This window comes from Pinus tabuliformis, chromosome 2_1 (genome assembly GCF_031772625.1).
Source record: "Pinus tabuliformis cultivar Carrire ecotype Pingquan chromosome 2_1, CPIR1, whole genome shotgun sequence".
NCBI classification, from domain to species: domain Eukaryota; kingdom Viridiplantae; phylum Streptophyta; class Pinopsida; order Pinales; family Pinaceae; genus Pinus; species Pinus tabuliformis.
Window position 1 is genome coordinate 508,855,390 of NC_142299.1, and position 19,706 is coordinate 508,875,095.

A 19,706-nucleotide genomic window follows, 5' to 3' on the forward strand; every position below is an offset into this window, starting at 1 on the left:
AGGCAGCTCATCTGGAGTAAAGAGGTGGTTCTCTTCACCTATTACATTCCCGTCCTCATCTAACTCCGGTCCATGCACAAAATTTTGCTGCAAAGGTGTCTGTACTGGCTGTTGTGCTGCCTGCTCTTGGGTTCGCTGATCTCTCTGTCTTATTCTATATTGTGGCTGCTACTGGCCACGGAAATTAGGATTCCTAACTTGTGGCTCAGGCTTGTCGAGCTTCACCCTTTCAAGCATTTTCTCTACCTTTTTGAGTAGTTGATCCATTGGAGAAGACTCTTCTTTCACAGTGATTTTCTTTTCTGCTTTCGTTCTAGCTCTTTTGGACAGCAGATTTGCTTCAACGCTGACCGCAACTTTCTGCATGTCTTCCATTGTAGCCGGTTCTCTCTCTCTCTTAATTGGTAGGCCATGTCAGCATCAAAACCATCTGGAAATTTCAACATAGCAAGTCCCACAGGTGGCTTTAGATGATCTGGAATCTCGTTATAAACTGTATTGAATCTAACACAATAATCTTGGACCGACTCACCAGCGTTTCGTTTGATTTGTTCATATTCAGCCAGAATTTGAAGGGGATTCTTTTTCACTTCCCATCGGTTTAAAAATTGTCTTTGTAGTTCGGCCAAGGTAGTGATACTTGCTACCGGAAAACCTCTGAACCATTTCCTCACATCACCTACAAATGTCTGTACAAAGAGTCTCATTGCCACGTTCTCCGCATCGATCTTATGGAGTTCATAGAAGTCTGCCATTTTGTCCACATGTTGCTGAGCAGTAATACTATTAGGAGTGCCATCAAAAAATGGGATTTTACTTTAATAATCCACTGGCATATCATCTAGAACTTGGGGCAGAACAAGGGGTGCAAAACGGGTAGCCATCATTCTTGGTGGATTTGGCCTTGGAGGTGTTGGAGGAGTTTGCACAGTTTGCAAGGGGCTAGCAATTGGAGTTTGGGGCTGTGCCGCAATATAATTATCGATCAATCGGTTAGCTCTTTCTGTTTCTAAGTCTACAAGAAATTGCGGATTGGGGATAGTATAGTCAACAGCCCTTTCGGACTTAGACTCAAACAATGATATCTCAAAACGTTCATCAAACTCAAGCTCTTCAAGATACTCAAAAATGTCGGGACATGAATGGGATTTGAACACGGGAGTTATGGTGCTTTCTTGACGAAGGAGTCTTGGAATCAAATTGGGGTTTTCGTAAATGTGAGGAGGATCCGGGTCTGGATTGGCTCTGGTATATCGTCTCGAAGCCAGCGTGCTATTGAGAAAAATCACAGGACACAACCAACTTACTCAGCCTATCCAATCCTAAGCTCATCATCCGGAAGCTTAGAATTATTATGAAACAAGGGGATTTGATTTCAGTTTGTCCCTAGTATGGTCGCCACTATGTTAGCACCTAAATCTGCCTTAGGCTGAAGGAAGGCAAAAATTAGGGTAACCACAAACCACGCTCAGTCTAGTAGCTAGCCCTACTAGAGTAGGAGAGGGCTCTCTCTGAGTCATGCTCAGTGAAAAGGTAAGAAAAAAAGGGTCTGAGATGACTTACAATGAAATATTGATCTTACGCTAGTAAGTGAAAATGGATACAAGAAACAAATTTTATGAATGACCGAGCTTCTGGGATGGTATGGGACCAACTCTCAGCAAAGAACAGAGAATTTAATACAAAGGCACAGATTATTCCGTGAGGCAAGGCAGGCGGAAAATGTAGCAATTTAGTTTGAGGTAACGCAGAATGAATATATTGCTGAAGAAAGTGAAAAGGGAATAGTTACATGAATCCTTTTCAATAGAAGAAAAACACTAAACATGAAATTTTCCCACAGCAGAGCAATAAAATTGAATTCTACCTAATCTCACTCAGAAAGTTTCACTGGAAATGAACATGAATTGAATTATGAAACATAACGAAATACATATGAAAACATAAGAGACACATTTGCTACACTCACAACCACAAGAATCTCATGAAACAGAGCCGCTGCCTTTCATTAATTCTCTGTCAAAATTACAAAGTGAAGAAACAGAGTTTCTTTCCCACAAGTCTCCCAGAAGTTACAAGCCAACCAACCCTTTGCAAATAGTTTGCATACAATATGTAGAATGTGTAAGGAAGAGATAGAATGCCCAAGGGTTGGGGAGTTACTCTAATCATTCCAAAATGGAGATGGAGAGCCAACCATCAGCTACAGGTGCAGCGCTACAAACATGACATTTGGATTGGGTGACCGTTTGCCTTCCTTCGCCACTTTGATAGAAGCCAATCTGGAGAAAAAACACTTTAAATGTCGCCTTTGGTGCCAAAAAAATGAAGCGTAGATGATCGGGCCCACTTGGAGAAGTCGCGAACCGAAATTTCGCGAAACAGAAGCAAATTGGGCAATTTTTCCTCTGTGCACCGCGCCATTTTCTCTGTGCACCGTGCTACTTTGGGGCCTGTTTTGGGGCACTTGCAGGTGTCCAAAATGTGCCCAAGTGGGCTTGTTGGAAATCCTGTCCTATCTACTTTCTAACCCCACTAGAATTTTTGAATTTGGTGCTCATTTTCCCCTCCAAATCTTCATTCTCCCAAGACTGCTTCCTGTGTGTCAAAAAAGTGGCAGAGAGGCCATTTTTGGGTGTTTTTTGACCTTTTGGAGACTCATACCTTGCCAAAATTTCTTGTCCGGACACCAGTAGTCATGATTTTCCATGATGAATCCAAAAATGCAAACCATTCCTCATTTGGAGCTCTAGAATTTTAGCGTCGCGCCACTGGGAGAAAAACCCTATTTTTTGCCCAAAAATTTGTGAAGTGACCAAAAATTCCCCAAATTTCTTGAAATTTGGGCTGGAGGTTCCCTATGGGGTGTTATGATGGGCCAAGGAAGCCTTAGCCAAGATTCGAAGCCGATCTTGCTCTTTTTCCTCTTTTTCCTTTCTTGTTGCTTTCCTCAATTTTGCTTTCAAGCTCCTTATCCGAGCCCTTGCACTCATGTTTCGTGTCCTGTAACGATAAGCCATGTGTCTCAGTAAGGCAAGGTCCTGATCGGCCTTGTCCAGCAGCCTCTACAAGTGCATGTTGACCCTCTCAAGGTTGGCCTCCCGATCCTCATTGATTTCTTGCTCCAAAGATGTGAGTTCGACCCTTCTTCTTTGAGCAGCTTGGCGATGCTCACAAATGTTTTGCAGCTCCATAATCGCCTGCTGATCCTCAAGCTACTTGTTTCTCTACTCCAGGTACTTCATGTTCCACTTGGCCCTCTCCAAGTCAAGGGATAAGGACTCAATCACTAATTGCTGCTCCTGGATGATCTTTGTAAGCTCTGCATTTGTTGGTTCTGCATCTGTCTCATCATCATGGAGGAGAACGAATTCGGTCTCTCGTTCACCTGATGGCCCTTCCTCCTGTACTGGCTCCTTACCCTTTCCCTGCTCCTGTGATGCTGATGTCGGAAGCAAGGCCCCTTCCACCCCGGGTGGAGATAACACTCGCTTTGTTGCTGCAAACAAAGGTCTACTGCCTTTCTGGTAGGTGATGTATACTGGCATGGTAGCAGTCTCATGGCACTCATACTGATGTGAAGGACCACCTACCTCATGCTCTGCCTCTGATACTACCTGTGGAGTGCTGAAGAAGTCACGGGAGATGAAGTCCTCCCAAGCAATACCCTGCAATCCCAACTGATGGTCCACCAAAATCCGGATAAGAGCAAAGTGATAAACACTGTTGAGCTGCTGTCGAGGGGTCTTGTGCTGCATGAAATTTTTCATCCTCTCTATGTTACCGCAAATGAAAAATGGGAGGTTCATCATCCGCACCCTGGTAAAGTGCATGAGCAACCTGATGTGATAGGCATAAAGGCGAGAAAACCTCCCCTCACAATTGAAATACTTTATGATCAATTTCATGAGTGGAGCATACTCATCTCTCAAAAATATGAATGGAAAAACTCTCGTGAGCTGGCTCAAACAGCTAGCCTTAATGTAAGGCTCATAATGATGCCTCTCCACCTTCTTCTTCTTATGCCACTGTTCTCCAATGTTTGGTATGCCTGTTGCCACTGATATGGTTTCGGGTGTCAATGTGAAAGTGACCCCAGCCAAGATAGACTGTCCTCCATGTAGGTGAAGTGCAAAAAGACGGGCCAACTCATGATGAACTCTGACATTTGCCACCCTCTAACAAAATTCAAAACATGCTAAGTGCTGGAAACATGACATAGCAAGAGGGCATGCCTGCAACTCGGTGAGGGTGTTTGGCTCATCTCTAACATGTTTTCCACTCCGGTGATGTCTCCTGGGGGCTGTTCTCCTGAAGTTGTATCACTGTGGGTCTCCTCCTCATATTCTGATGAAACCTCGGATGCCATAACTGCTGTTTTGTAAACTGAATTTAGGCTGCCCTTTGATTTAAATGAAGCTGGTAGTTGCTTTGACAATCTGCCACCAAGGGGACAATTAAAAAGGGAGCATTAGGATGGGGGATAATATAATGGGAATAGGGGTTTATAGGAAAATTTTATTTAGGGATATACAAGGGGTTTTGGGGTATTTTGATAGGGTAGTGTTTGTGTTGTTGGCAAGGTAGGGTTTGGGTTTTTTGAGCAATAGGAGGAGGGGGAAAGGGAGTATGATTTTAGTAGTGTTAGGGTAGTGATTATGGGGAAAATGGCATAGGGGAATGAGTAATAGGGGTAGGGTAGGAAAAACACCTTGGCAGCAATATCACTGTAGCACAAACCCTAGCATCATGGTTTTCTTGATGTCTTCTTGTGTTTGTTTTATAAATTTTTTTTGCATTTGATTATAATCATAAAACCATCGTATCTCTTTCAAATTTGATGCACAAGTGGAGGTAGGTTGCCTACCTTTCAATTGGATGAGCTCCACAAAATTTTTTGGGTGAAATAGATGGTTTCTGGGCATTTTACCCCTGTGCACTGCGTGCAAAGCCTAGTGCACCACACGCTCTGAGTGCGCCGCGCTAGTGGTGATTTTAAACGGTGGGCAGGCTCTATGTGCGCCGCACCTGGTTAGTGCGCCGCGCTCCTGTCTGTGTGCACCGCGCGCCCAGAAATTGCCCCAAGCTGCTCCAAATCGCTCCAACCTTCAACTCACGACCTTGCAACCTTCCTCCAATGCCTTGCTTGCACAATGAGTTTGTTTTATGATGATATTTGTGTATATAGGCTTGGAGGTCATATTTTTAAATTAACTTTTAAAAAAAAACCCACTTTTCTAATGTCTTGTTCAACACCTTTCACTGACTTTAATATAACCCTGATTTTCACCTTTTCTCTGAATTTTGGGCTCAAATGATGAAATTTTCGACACTTTTCGCAGGGATTGCATGACAGAGCACTTTGGCCATAGAAACCATGACTGCACCTGAAGAAATCAATTGTCGACCCTTTTTTGAAAATTTTGTCACCAATAGCACTGTTGGACTTTTCTTCAAAACAGAGTTTTGAAGAACCGTCGATTTTTGTCAATAAGATGATGGAGAGCTACGGATCATTACTTTGCAAGAGCATCACTCTGGCCTGCATGGCTTTACTGGGCATATTTCAAGACCAAACTGATCAATTCCCAGACCTAATGACCAAAAATGACTTTTGTCCATTGAAGGACCAGACCTTGACTGTTATGGACTTTTTTGATTATTTGACACAAAGACTTAAGCCAGCAGGAACCAGACAAGAGGGAAATAACTAGCATGACCTTCTCCGTCAGATTATGGCATGCCCCTAGCAGAATGCAGCTGAGTGAATGGAGTGGGACACCTAAAAATGAAATGCATAAAGAGTTTTGATCTCTGACGGAGGGCTGACCAAAACGACTCTAACACCATCCCAGAAGCTCAGTCATTCATAAAAATTGTTTCTTGTATCCATATTCACTTACTAGCCTAAGATAAATATTTCACTGTAAGTCATCTCAGACCATTTCGTTTATCCATTCACTGAGCATGACTCGGAGAGAGCCCTCTCCTGTTCTGGTAGGGCTAGCTACCAAACTGAGCGTGGTTTGTGGTTACCCTGAATTTGGACTTCCTTCAGCCTAAGGCAGATTTAGGTGCTAACACCCCATGTGATATACAATATCCCATATTATTTTAAAAGAAATCCATCAACGTGTCATACTTATTTTATTGTGGAAGAAAATAACTATACAACTATTTTGGTTACATTTCAAAGCATAAGTTATGCTAAACGTGCAAATTACCCACCTATTCATGGTCTATGTGAGTTGAGGGACCTAGAAATCATGTAGAAAAAAAGTTTTTTTTTTTTAATTCACTTTGATGTTAATTTTTTTGTTTCTTAATGGTTTTTCCTTTGTGTAATGTCCTTATTGGGTTTTTCAGATTGTATTTTTGTACCACCACTAATTTATTTGGTTCTAGGGAGTTTATGGGACCTTGCAGTTGGGCCTGTGTCAATGGCATGTCTGTTATTGGTAGTGATGCTCAGGGAAGAGGTTTATCCTATTGTTGCCCCTATCTTTTATTTACAGTTATCTTTAAATATAACATTCTTTGTTGGAGTTTTCCAAGCTTCTTTAGGTGTTATGAGGTGAATAGTTTGGTATAATTAATATGTTGTAGTGGTTTTTCTTATTTTTTGAGTACCAAGCCTAATACCCTAATCAATATATTACACCCTAATCAATATATTACAACTCATTTTTTCATGTTTTGAGTACATAGCCTAATACCTTTATTTCCATTCACAAATACATTAATGTTTACACAGGCCCTGCTTCATTATTGACTTTTTGTTTCGAGCAACCCTAGTTCGATTCATGGTAGGGTTAGACATTATAGTGTCTCTCCAATAATTCAAAGATGTCCTGCGAATCCAAAACTTCACTCCCAACATGGATGTGGTTTTTTTCTTGCATTCATGAGCGCAAAGATGAGGTTTTTATGTACAAATTGTTTCCAACTACATTAGTTAATATGGAGTGGTAGGTTTCAAAAGATTTGGCTCTTGGGATTCTGTCTTTGCAATGGACATGGTAGATGACTCTCATGGGATTTGTATTCCTTGTTTTCTTACTCATTTCCTGCTACTATGTATGTGTATTTCTCCTATTTTGTGTTCCAATTTGATTCTTATATTTTTGTTTGTTCATGAAAAGTTCCTCAAAATACAATCTTGTATACTTTAATATTATTGCACCAAGAGAACAAGTTGGGGAATATCTATATATCTATTTTCATGTGCGTTCTATTAAAGAACATAGTTAATGACCTAGATATATCAAAAGATTAGTTTTTTTAATCATCTATGTTTAGATTTAGGCTTTAACATAGATCTATACTAATAGAAAAAAATAAAATACCATAATGAGTCTTCTTATCTAGTGTTAAATATTAATTATATCTATTTTTTCTGCAGAGCTAGAAGAAAATAAATTTGCTTTGGATTTCGGTAGTTGCTCCTTTGGCATAAGTTATTCTAGCTACTGCATTCATCTTCTTTATAGACCTCAAATCACAGCATTAACACTGTGAGAATTCCTCAGCAACTTTAGGGTTCGTCTATATGCTATTAAATTCCTTCATAATTGGGATGACCTTGAGCATTATGTATTCATCTAAATCTATTGAATATCATGATCTTCAAAGAATTTACATACATTTTTGGAAAATATCCTCAAATTAGACATTTTCAGAAAGTACTAAACCCTCCCTTAATAAGCATGTCATGTTTTCATGGTCCTTACTTGCCATTGGCACTAGAAATTGACCTTGACTCATGACTGACTGCACTCTCGGTAAGAAGAAAATTTATATGTGTAAAACATTTGAATTATCTTTTATAAAATTTGCGCTAAATGAATACTTCCAAGAATGAAACTTGTTCCCTTTTTTAAATATGAATAGATCATTCAGAGGTTAGGATATATATCTTCTTTTACATAAGGGAATTATATTGGGAAGAAAATTTTCTTCTATAAATGGTTACTAGGTGGATGGAAACAAGGAAATGATGGCCATTGGTTTCATGAATATGGATGGCTCTCGAACCTCTTGCTATGTTACAACAAGTCTAAATATACAACTTTTTTCCATTACATATATCTAAACAAAAAATAAATCCATCCAACATTTTTAAGCAATGGTAGACATTACTGTAGGGATCATAAAACACTATTCTTATATGCCAAAACAATGATTTGAATACTTAAATCACACAAAAATTACACAGATATGACAAACTATATTTAATATAGACTTATATTCCAAGATCTTTCTCTAGATCATCTTTGAATTACAATGTAGGATGCAAAAGTGCAGTATCAAACATAGTTATGATTGTAATAGTCATGGTTACTCTTCTTCTTCTAACTATTCTCTTCTACCACCCTCCTATTGTGGTGTTATCATCAACAATAGCAGCAACATTTATAGGTCCCATAGTGTTAGGCCCCTATACTACTAGTGTAACCCCTTGTTGTTTTTAGTACAACCCCCTTATTATATTGTTGTACCCACATAGTCCCCATATTGTTATTATTGTGCCATATAGAAGCCCACTATTGTTATTATTGTGCCCTTACATTATTATTGTTATGTCGGCTCTGATTATATTATGACCCCTTAGACTCCTATATATAGAAAGGAGGTCTTGTCATTTTTATTATCCAAGAATTGTTCATTTTTGTAATGTAAAGGAGGTTGCCCCCTCGAAGAGACTGAATGATAAGGCGTTCATCTATCTTTTCTATCTTTTTGTGAGCTGGTTTCATAACATTTGGTATCAGAGCTATGGATTGGAGGGTTTCGCTACTCCAAATAGCTCATCGTGGCATTTTCGCTATAACTATTTTTTTGCAACGTTTAAGAAGCTAAAAACAAAACCCATTTGAGACGAAATCTCTCTGAACCATTGGTCCAAATGTCAGATCTTGTCTCGCTATAGTTTAGGATATAGGATCTAAGGAATTTAGAGTTTTTGCAAGCTCCAAAATTTCATCTAAAATAGGCCATCGTGGAATTTTTGCTATAACCATTTCCCTAAAAAGTTTTAGAACCTAAAAAAAAAACCCATTTGAGAAGAAATTGGTCTGAACCTCAGGACTGAATTTAAGATCTTGTCTTGCTATATTTTCAGATGTAAGATTTGAGGAATCTAGGGTTTTTGCAGGCTCACGAATTACATCCCAAATAGGTGACCCGGGGAAAATCGTCATAACTGTCTCTTTGAGCATCAGATTGAAATTTTGTAAGAATTTATAGAACAAGGATGGAATATAGTTTCTTGTATATATCTTTTAGATCCAAAGGTAAAAATAGTGATACGTGGCACTTCATACAAGTTCGCTCTTCTGAAAAGTTATATAATCAGGTCATCTTGGGAGATTGTGCATAACTCTTTCTTGGAGAATCCAATTTCGATCAGACTGGTGGCATTGGAAGGAGGATGTAGTGGGCTACTGTAGGTCACAATTTCAGAATAGGAAGATCCTAAATTACAGAGTTACAATCATTTCAAGATCGAGATCCTAAAATCAAGAAAAGGTGATATGAGGAAGTTTGATGGCAAGGATTTGGTAAATTGGATACTACAGATGGAGCAATATTTTGATCTACATGAGGTGCAACTGTTACAAAAGGTACGTATTGCAACTTCATATTTAGAACCGGATCAATTTTTATGGTATAAAGCATTTTGTTCTCGTAAACAACTTGTTACGTGGTCAATTTTCACGGAGGAAATGATAGCACATTATGAAGATACAAAGAGAGACACATTCTTTAACCAATTGATAAATCTCAAACAAAAGTGTTCAATGGCAGAGGACATTGAAGAATTTCAAAAATTGAATATAAGGGTAAAATATATTCCAGAGAAGCAAAGGATTGATGTCTTCATAGGTACTTTAAAGGATAACATTCAACATGAGGTTTGTCTTTGGGAACCTGATTCATTGGAGAAGGCATTAAAGTGGGAAAGAAAAATTGAAAGCGAAATTACGGAAAAAAGGAACCCCACCACTCACGAATATAATTATGGAAGTGTTTTTTCTCCTAGCCTTCCACAACTTACAAGGTTTACACCACAACAATTGGAAGAAAAAAGAGAAAAAAGGCTTTGTTACAATTGTGACAACAAATGCACTAAAGGTCATAAGTGTGCTGAGAAGAAATTATTTTAAATAGATTATGAAGAGGAGGAAGAAAAGGATCAACAAACATCAAAAGAATAGGATATACACTAGGAACCAACCCTAGATAAAGAAGAAATGAATCTGACCATATCTTGTAAAGAATTGGAAAGAATTACCACTCCTCAAACTCTTAAGATAGAAGGACATATCAAGGAGAAAAAGGTTCAAGAAGTGAAAGATCACATCAAGAAAGAAGAAATGAATCCGATCATATCTTGTAATGCATTGGCCGGAATAACCACTCCTCAAACTATCAAGGTAGAAGGACATATCAAGAAGAAAAATGTTCAAGAAGTGAAAGATCACACTGAGCATCAAGAAATGAATCTGACAATATTTTGTAAAGCAATGGAAGAAATTACCACTCCTCAAACTCTCAAGATAGAAGGAGATATCAAGAAGAAAAAGGTTCAAGCAGTGAAAGATCACATCGAGCATCAACAACAAGTTCTCCAACTTTTAAAGGATAATGCCACTTTGGTGTAGAATCGAATGAAACAACAGGTAGATCAACATCGCAGTGAAAAAAGTTTTGATGTAGGTGATTGGGTATTTTTATGGCTACATCTCAAGCAAGCTATTTATGAGAAGGAAATGTTGGTAATACTACATGCACTTAAGAAATGGTGACCTTACCCAATGGGAAGACATTTCAAGGTAAAAATGGATCATGACAGTCTTAAATACATTTTAGAACAAATATTATCTTTAGAAGAATGGAAGAAATGGGTGACAAATATGTTGGGTTATGACTTTGACATCATCTACATAAAAGGGAAGAAAAATTTTGTTTCAGATGCACTCTCAAGAAAGGATGAGGATGTGGAAGCATTGTTTTGTGCTATTTCTATTATCCAACCAAATTGGATAAATGAAGCAAGGGATGAATAGAAGAGGGATGAAGAAGTGTGGCCGCTCATTCAAAAGTTGCAGAACATCCCAATTCAAACAATATTGCCAGAACTTAAAGAGGAAGGAAAAATCATATTGGAACCTGGAGTAGTCACAGAAACAAGAACCCAACAGCTACGAAATCAATAAATTTTAGAGTATATCATCAAGTGGAAGAACCTACCTGATGAAGATTTCACATGCGAGGACAAGAATTTGATACAAAAGCATTAAGAACTACTCAAGCGTTGAGGACAACACTTTTTGAAGTGGAGAGGCATGTTAGCCCCTATAGTAATAGTGTAACCCCTTGTTGTTATTAGTACAACCCCCTTATTATTTTGTTGTACCCATGTAGTCCCCATATTGTTATTATTGTGCCCCATAGAAGCCCACTATTGTTATTATTGTGCCCTTACATTATTATTGTTATGTCGGCTCTGATTATATTATGACCCCTTAGATTGCTATATATAGAAAGGAGATCTTGTCATCTGTATCATCCAATAATTGTTCATTTGTGTAATGTAAAGGAGGTTTCCCCCTCGAAGAGGCTGAATTATAAGGCGTTCATCTATCTTTTCTATCTTTTTGTGAGCTGGTTTCATAACACATCGATATCCACACAACCTATTTTATATGAAAAGTCGATAAGGTTGGTTTTTTTGCATGTATGGGACCTTTTGGAGGGTTCATTTTCATCTCTATTCAAAATGACATTCTCATAGTGGTAGAATATATATTTAGTCTAATATCTATACAAATTTCATTCATTATTTTCCATTAGGTGGAAACAATATGTACTATAGTTGAAGTTTTATCATCCATATAGAAATATATAGGAGGGTATCTCTGTGCTCAGATTATTTTTCGACGTAAGAAGGAAACAGACTATCCTTGGAAATATTGAAGGCACAACACTGTAAAAAAATATGGAGGAGCATAATGAAGATTTAGGAGGTCCTGTGTTTCTAATTATTAGCACCACTTCACCAATTTACCTTGCTAATTCTACCTACTTGAGAGATAGGTTAATATCCCAACACAACTTTCATTTATGTCTTGTTTTGTAGGTTAAGAGAAAATCATTTCGTTTTTCAAAAGTGGCTTATCAAAAGATATTGAGATGGCTACATGAAGATGATCACATAGAGAAGAAAAAGGAAAATACATTGTAGTATGTTATTCAAGATTTCATAGGTAATCATTTATTATTGTAATACCCTCCTCTCACATCCACCCAACTAACCATGCCAGTTGGGGTCAACATGAGATGAGAGGCTACTATGATCAGATTCGACCTCCTAGGTAACCTTAAAGAAGTTGAATCGACAGAACATCACACACAACCATCCAACATCATCAGCATAACCCTTAAGAGACAAGTGAGCCACTCAGACATCCTATCCCTGGGTCCCACAATTGTTTTAGGTCTCTTAGGCCATATTCGCTCTCATGCTATGGGAAAGGGAGTGACCAACAAGCTAAAGTCCCTCTCAAAGGCCTACCTACAAGCGACTGTGGACTAAAATTTCTAGTGTTGTGCCAACGACCCCGGATTTAAGCCACTTTTTCAGGCCCAGAGCCCAGGCCACTGCCCAGAATGGAATGAGCTTCAAATCAAGAAAATAACAAGGAAAGAATGAAGAAAGATCAATAAAATAAACAAGACCTTAATCAGACCCCTACTAGCCATGACATGCATTTCTTCAAACATATCATCGACATGTAACCTAGAAGTGCAAACATTAGAATTAAGTGTAGGGATCTCATACTTTTCTAAGAATCACTATGAACCATTGTTCCCTAATGAAATTTGTTGCATGTTGATCTATTAGATCATAGACACATTATGCATTCATATACAAATCAAAACATGCTGAGAACCATACATAGTTGTTGTCATAAAATGTGCATATAACCAACACAATAGGAACAAAAACACAATAAACATATTAGTCGTCAAAATCCATATATACATCAGTATATTTTAACATGAAAATCAAGGGAATGAATTTCTCATTAATGAATGAAATAAAACAATTAGAGATGGGACTATCATGTTCCACCTAACCATAGAATGGCTGAGCTAAATCACTCTTTAGCCATTCACCCCCGTGCCATATTCCAATCATGAATGTGCGATCTCATAGAACACATCAATCAAAAATCATTCAGGGCTTCTAGGGGCCATCCACCTCAACCCATAAAAAAATGATTCCACCTCACAGTTGGACATCACAAAAACATCATTAGATTGGTCTCCATCCAAACCTTTTAGGGCTTCAAGAGCGTTTGTTCAACCAAAGCTTCCATAACTAGTAACTCAACCCATAACTTATACAGGGCTTCTAGAGAATTTGTCCAACCAAGGCTTCTAGGACTATTAACTCAATCCAAGCTATTACAAGGCTTCCAAAGTGTTTATTCAACTAGGGCTCCCAGGACTAGTAACTCAACCCAAGCAAAGGAACCACACGAACCAACCAAAAAAAAAACAATGAAAGTAAACCCACAATCACCATGGATATCCATGAAATGGCAAGTTTAGGAAATCCATTGTCGCTCCCTCCAAGAGTGCTCCAAGAAAACTCTAAGTATCTAAGAGTATGAGAAAGAGATAATAATGAGAGAGAGATCCAACGCTAAATTGACAAAAGGTTACCAACTGATCCTGAGTAGCCCTTTTATAGATGAGGCCTCTATTTGCTTCATTTTCCATTATTTTCCTTAAATTTCCTCCTCACGTGCAACGTGTGACCTTTAACCTCCTTCTTCTCCCAATTTCGATCATTTTCATAAATAAATGTGCTAAAAATTACTTTTGCCTTTCCAAAGCCCTAACCATTTCCTTTGTCAATTTCCTTAGCCATAAACAACCAAATGAACACCCTAGGATGTATTTCCCAACATTCAGCAAGGAATAAATGTGACACTCGCTATGGTTATTGTTTGAAACTTTTATTACATGGAATTTTCACGAGTTATGTTATAATTACCATCATAAAAGTATTCTAACTACTATTGAGGATGGTAATAAGTATGAAAATTTCATAATATGATAACATGAATTATTATAGAGATAGATATCATTAGAGAAACAAAAATATTATAGGGAATTCCATTATATTCTTGTAGCTATGACCACCATATACACCACAGGGATTAAGGGTCTTCCTAAGCTAAAAAAGACACTAACAAAATGGGGAATTGAGGTGAAACCCTTTGATTTTTTTTGGAATTCATGACTACACATATGAAATATATAATTATCATATGACTTAGTAAGCACAAATATTTACAAATTTCTCTTGTAAGCCCTAGGGAAAGACTCATGGAAGTGTTGGAACAAGTAAATATGGTCAAGGGTTTTGGTAGCAATTGTTGGTTTGTGTCAATAGGGAAAACTATATATTCATTATCTTCATTGTCCAATATTGAGGTTTGATGAGGTGGTGATGTGAGGATGATCATTCACTCTTGTTGTAATTATCAACATAACTATAAGGTGACAACCTTACTTACTATGAATAACACCATCTTCCTAGTTCATGTCGACTGTCTAACTGACATAGGAGTATGTTACAAAGTATTTTACATATATTCATAAGTAGATTAGGGAGCATAGTTGGTCTTCCCTCTCGTTCAGAAAAAATATTATATGCAAAAGTATGGAATCAATAATCGTTTTCATATTTGTGGGGTTTTCATAGGTGATATGAAAGTTGAGTTGTGTTTAATGGGATACAAGAATCTTGATTAATAGAATTTAAGTTAATGGGAATACATTCCCTACCATAATATCAATGTCTTTAATTCCTAACCATTCTTATTAGTCAGTTGAGTGTAAAAGAAATTCTACATTGTTGAACATATGTGATATCACAACTTTAAAAAGCTTAATGATTACCGAGTTTAAATGGATACTTGTTATTGAATGAACTTTTCAGGTTGCATATAAAATGTTGTAATAAATAATAGACATTATTTGCATTCAAAATCATGTAAATTTTAATGCACCACAATCATCTTAAAAATATACATATATATAAATAATGATCCTCTAAAAATATAACACTACTATCCCCAACTGTAACTGGAATTAGCATAAATCCATCAAAATGCTAAGTTTATCATCCATCGAGAGTGATGAAATCCGTTGAGATGCAATGATTTTCTCAAATTTTTCACTCAACAAGGGGGTTTCAACTTTGAAGGGTTTTATCTCTCTACAGATAATAAATATTGAATTGAGATTTGATTCGTAATATTTTGTTGATATTCCACTGAAGAGGTCGTCAGAACAGATCTCATAATATTATATTAAAAATCTGATATTATACACTATTATCGTTTTATTTAATTTCTAGATCTATAAAATTAATTGGAATTAGTGCATGCATGTAAAAGTAAATCCAGCAGAAAAGTGGAGAATGAAAAAATAAGCTCACACACACATAATACACAATATATTTTCTTTGGGAAACCCTTTCATGAGAAAACTAACTAGAAGGTGAGGCCACTTCACTCTCTTTCTCTCTCTGGAAATATGGATGCAGATACAAAGAAATAATGTCGGTGGTCTGTGGGCTACTACAGTGCACAAATCCTCTTTGTGTGCTCTACCTCCTATCTCTCATGGCTATCATTTCTCAACTATGGAGCAAAATGCTCTCAAAATAATGGAATGCCTCTTCCCCCTAGTGGCCTGGATATAACACAACCCGATAGCCTACTACTGGTTAATTTTGACTACATCAACTCTTAACTAGAGTTACAAAATAGAATCTTCGCGAGTATTTTACTTTGAAAACACGTGGCTGGCTCATTTTTCATGAATAATGGGGGCTGGTGTGGCATCCACCTGAACTATAAGTGTGAAAACAGGAAGGTCAACTTCTTAGTGGCATGACTTTTGCATACAGACTCTGATTGATGCGATTCTTGCAACGTCAGAAATCTATCTATGTATAGAATGGGATGAAAAGGCAGTACACTTATGATTAAATTTTTACACCTAAAAAACTTTGATGCCTCAAAACACTCCTAGAAGGTTTTGGACCTTGTTTCACCAAACTGGGTCGTGCCGGTAAAAACAGTCTCATGAGTTGATTCCTCCACTTTTTCCACTCCAATGCCTCGAGATGGATGAAAGACAATATAATTATCCAATTCAGTTCAAGATGGATTTATACTAATGCACAATTAAAGCAATAACATAATTCTATTTCATGTATCCTTTAGTAAAATCCTTAAAATCAAGAAATATTTAGAAGATTTATTTGTGATTAACATGAACTTGGTGTCAGTGGTGTAAGGGTTGATTTCAAGGCAATTTAGCTATGAAAATTTCACCTCTAGTCTCACAGCATGTTAAATTATTTAGCCTGTTGGATGTTAATTTAGTTATTTGACCGCCAATCATAAGTATTATTTATTGTTCATCAATTATGAATAAAACGTTTCTACTATACCATCAATATAATCATAATTACCAAATAAAATAGACAAAGTTGTTGGATAGAAAAATGAGTTAGACATTATAAGAATGGGTTGTTCCTATGTATGAAGGGAGCTGAGGACTTCATAATCACCTACACGGATCTACCAATTTGAAGGGAACATATCAAGTAGAATAATATTAGGATTTTCTTATAAAAGTAGCTAACAATTTCATTCACCTGAGATTTTGTTTTGGTGTGGCTTTTCTTTTCCCATTATCGAGATCGATGAATTTATAATCAGTTTGGGTGTCAGAAACTATAAAGGGAGGGTGTCCAAAAGGTTTCCTTCAAAGACTCCCTCCATGGGATTCCTGTAGTCAGTGAGAACTTTTAATTTAAAACAAAAATGGATTGGGAAAACTAAGTTCTTGGAGGAATAATTTCAATGGAGAACTACAATCACTTTTGATGATATCAATGCTTCATTCTTCCTAATGTCAAACTTCTTTATATGAATATCTTTAGCAGTTCAGGGTTGAAGAGAGAGTAGTAGTTGCGACTTCATTGACTAAGTAGCTTTTTAAGTTCTACCAACATGTGAATATACCAAGACAAGAAAATGTATTCAAATATTTCAATCCATTTTACACAAGTGAGGGTGATTGTAGATTTCATAATATTTTTAAAATTGCATGAATATTAATGAAGTCAATTAGTTGACATTTCTCATATCCATGATTTCCAGTATATTCTAAAATATGCAATTGGTGCAAGGTTGGCCATTTTCCATTGCAACTGTGAGGTTCCATCAACTATTGAATGAGAACCATAGAACTATAAAATTAAATTCAATAAAAGATCAATTCTTGTTGCCATGCCTTGTACATAACTTGGATCCCAAGTAGCAGCTATAGAAACAACTTTAACTGTAGGAAAGTATATAGAAAAAAATAAGGAAATAACACCTTACCATATTCTACTATTATGATTGCTGAATGGTTTTTATTTCTAAATCTATTTTTTCACTTATATAATATTATGATTTTTTTTTGCACTTGCCAATTCCTTTCCATATCCAAATCCTGGATCTCAAAAATATGGTAGATCTAAATCTTTATCCATATCTCAGTATGTTATCCCAACTTAGTAGCAAGAGTGGTGGGATAATGATTGTCTCTTCGAGAAATAAACCATGGAAATAATAACTTAGTGAAACTCAACAATTCAAGCTTGGGGAAGCAATGATTAAATTGGGATTCAAAGTAGTAGGCATGATACGAGTTAATATCAATGTAGTTAATACTTATAGTAGCACTTTCTACTGAGGGAAAAATCATCGAGCAGATGATTTGAAAAGGATAGTGAAATAGGCAATTAAGAGAAAAGACATAGGATGGGAATGGAGTCCATCAACAAAAAAGAGTGGTTGAGACCATTCATAGCTTCAAACTAGTTTTGGATCGCCTTCGGAAAGTGCAAGAATATTTTCATTCTTTCCAAGAAGAGGAGAGGTAAAATCATAGACACCTACTGAAAATGATAGGGAAGTTCTAAGACTTTAGGAAGCACATTGTTAAGGTGAGACAAATTTACAACCCATGCTACAAGGTGGGAAAGAGGAATAATCATCTAAGAGAAATGAATTAGGAAATCATTACGAAGATAGAGATTGGACGAACATGCTGGAGGGCCATTAGGAATATGTTGGAACAGTGAAATACCTCCTACAATGTTGTGTTTAGCTATGATATGCTTCAACTTGTGACAATTAGAGAACAATTAAACTATATTTCACTCTATTGTTGTCAAGTCTAAGAACATGAAGCATCTATTGATGTGTATTTTTATGGTGTATTTTGTAGCTTTAAACAAGATTATAGTGTGAAAGTCAACTAGGTCAGTTTTCCTCTAATTTGGACCCAAAATGTTGGAAAGGATTGAAATTAACTCTAAAAGTCCATGAAAAAAAATATTCCAACCTTGCAAGTTGACTCTTCATCCTTAATTGCATAAATATGCATTAGATTTCACACACAATCAATAGCTAAGAAGCCTTGACATTCCATCAAAATCCACATCGGCTTTGGTTTCACAAGATATTTTTTCTTTCTTTGTTGCACTAATACTTGTAAGTTTTCACCTACCTTTAATAGTAGCAACACAACAACGTATAATTGTATGCAATGAGTAGTTTGAAGTACGCTCTATATGAATATGCTATTATATTTTTTCCATCACAGAAATTGGGAATTCAACTTGCCATGATCATTGAGGATACGATCACCTCAACTACTGTCATTGAAACATAGATAAAGTGATTACAAATACCGACCAATTACACTGATTTGTATAGTTGTTTTAATATTATTAGCTTCCAAGTATGCATATGACTCTGTATCCACATTCAAGTATGGTAGGTTCAATTTTATTCTAACCTACTCCTAGAGGACAAGGTCAATATTAATGGATATTAAAAGTTTGTGGGAAAGGCAACCTTGGTAGGTGACAAAATCAATCATGCCCTAGCTTTAGCTGGAGTAAACATCAACATAGCTATGGGTGTACTGGGATCCACTGTGGCCATGGAGACTTCAAATATAGCTGTCATGTCTAATGATATCAGAAAAATTGCAGGAACAGTTAAGATTGGTAGAAGGTGGAATGACCCTCCTACAATTACATGCAGAATGTGAATATTAGCATGCATACAGGGCATCCATATGATAGCTACATATTGTTGTTGGGAAAAGTATCCAATACGGAATGACCCTATCCCACTCTAAGGGTGATAGTACCTCAGCAACAACCGAATGCAAAGCTATTCAAGATTACTTCTTTATGAGATGTAAGAGAGAGGAGAAAGAGATCCACTAACCGTTATCTTGCGCTAATGGTTGATCCAATCTTCCCTCTTTGCTGCTTGCTCCCAGCTCCTTGCTCTTTCACTGGCCCAGCTACACAGAGATCCTGCAAAAGCACAAGAAAAGGAAACTACAAGAAGCATACATCCATAACTGATTCAAGGATTAGAATAAATCAAAGATACAAGTATCAATACGCCACAAAGACACATGCATATAGAAGAACCTCAAATGCTTTATTAATGGAAGAAGTAAAGTTCTGAGAGTGTTACAACCATAAGAGGCCCAATCCAGCAACACCTCCCAGCAGAAAGAAATCTCCTCTTCACCTC

The 19,706-nt window shown here is 37.0% G+C and overlaps 1 pseudogene; it reads left to right on the forward strand.

Annotated features, from left to right (window-relative positions):
* Positions 1-5,015: 5,015 nt before the first annotated feature.
* Positions 5,016-19,706, forward strand: part of LOC149201196 (putative sulfate transporter 3.3) — a 40,995-nt pseudogene continuing 26,304 nt past the window's right edge.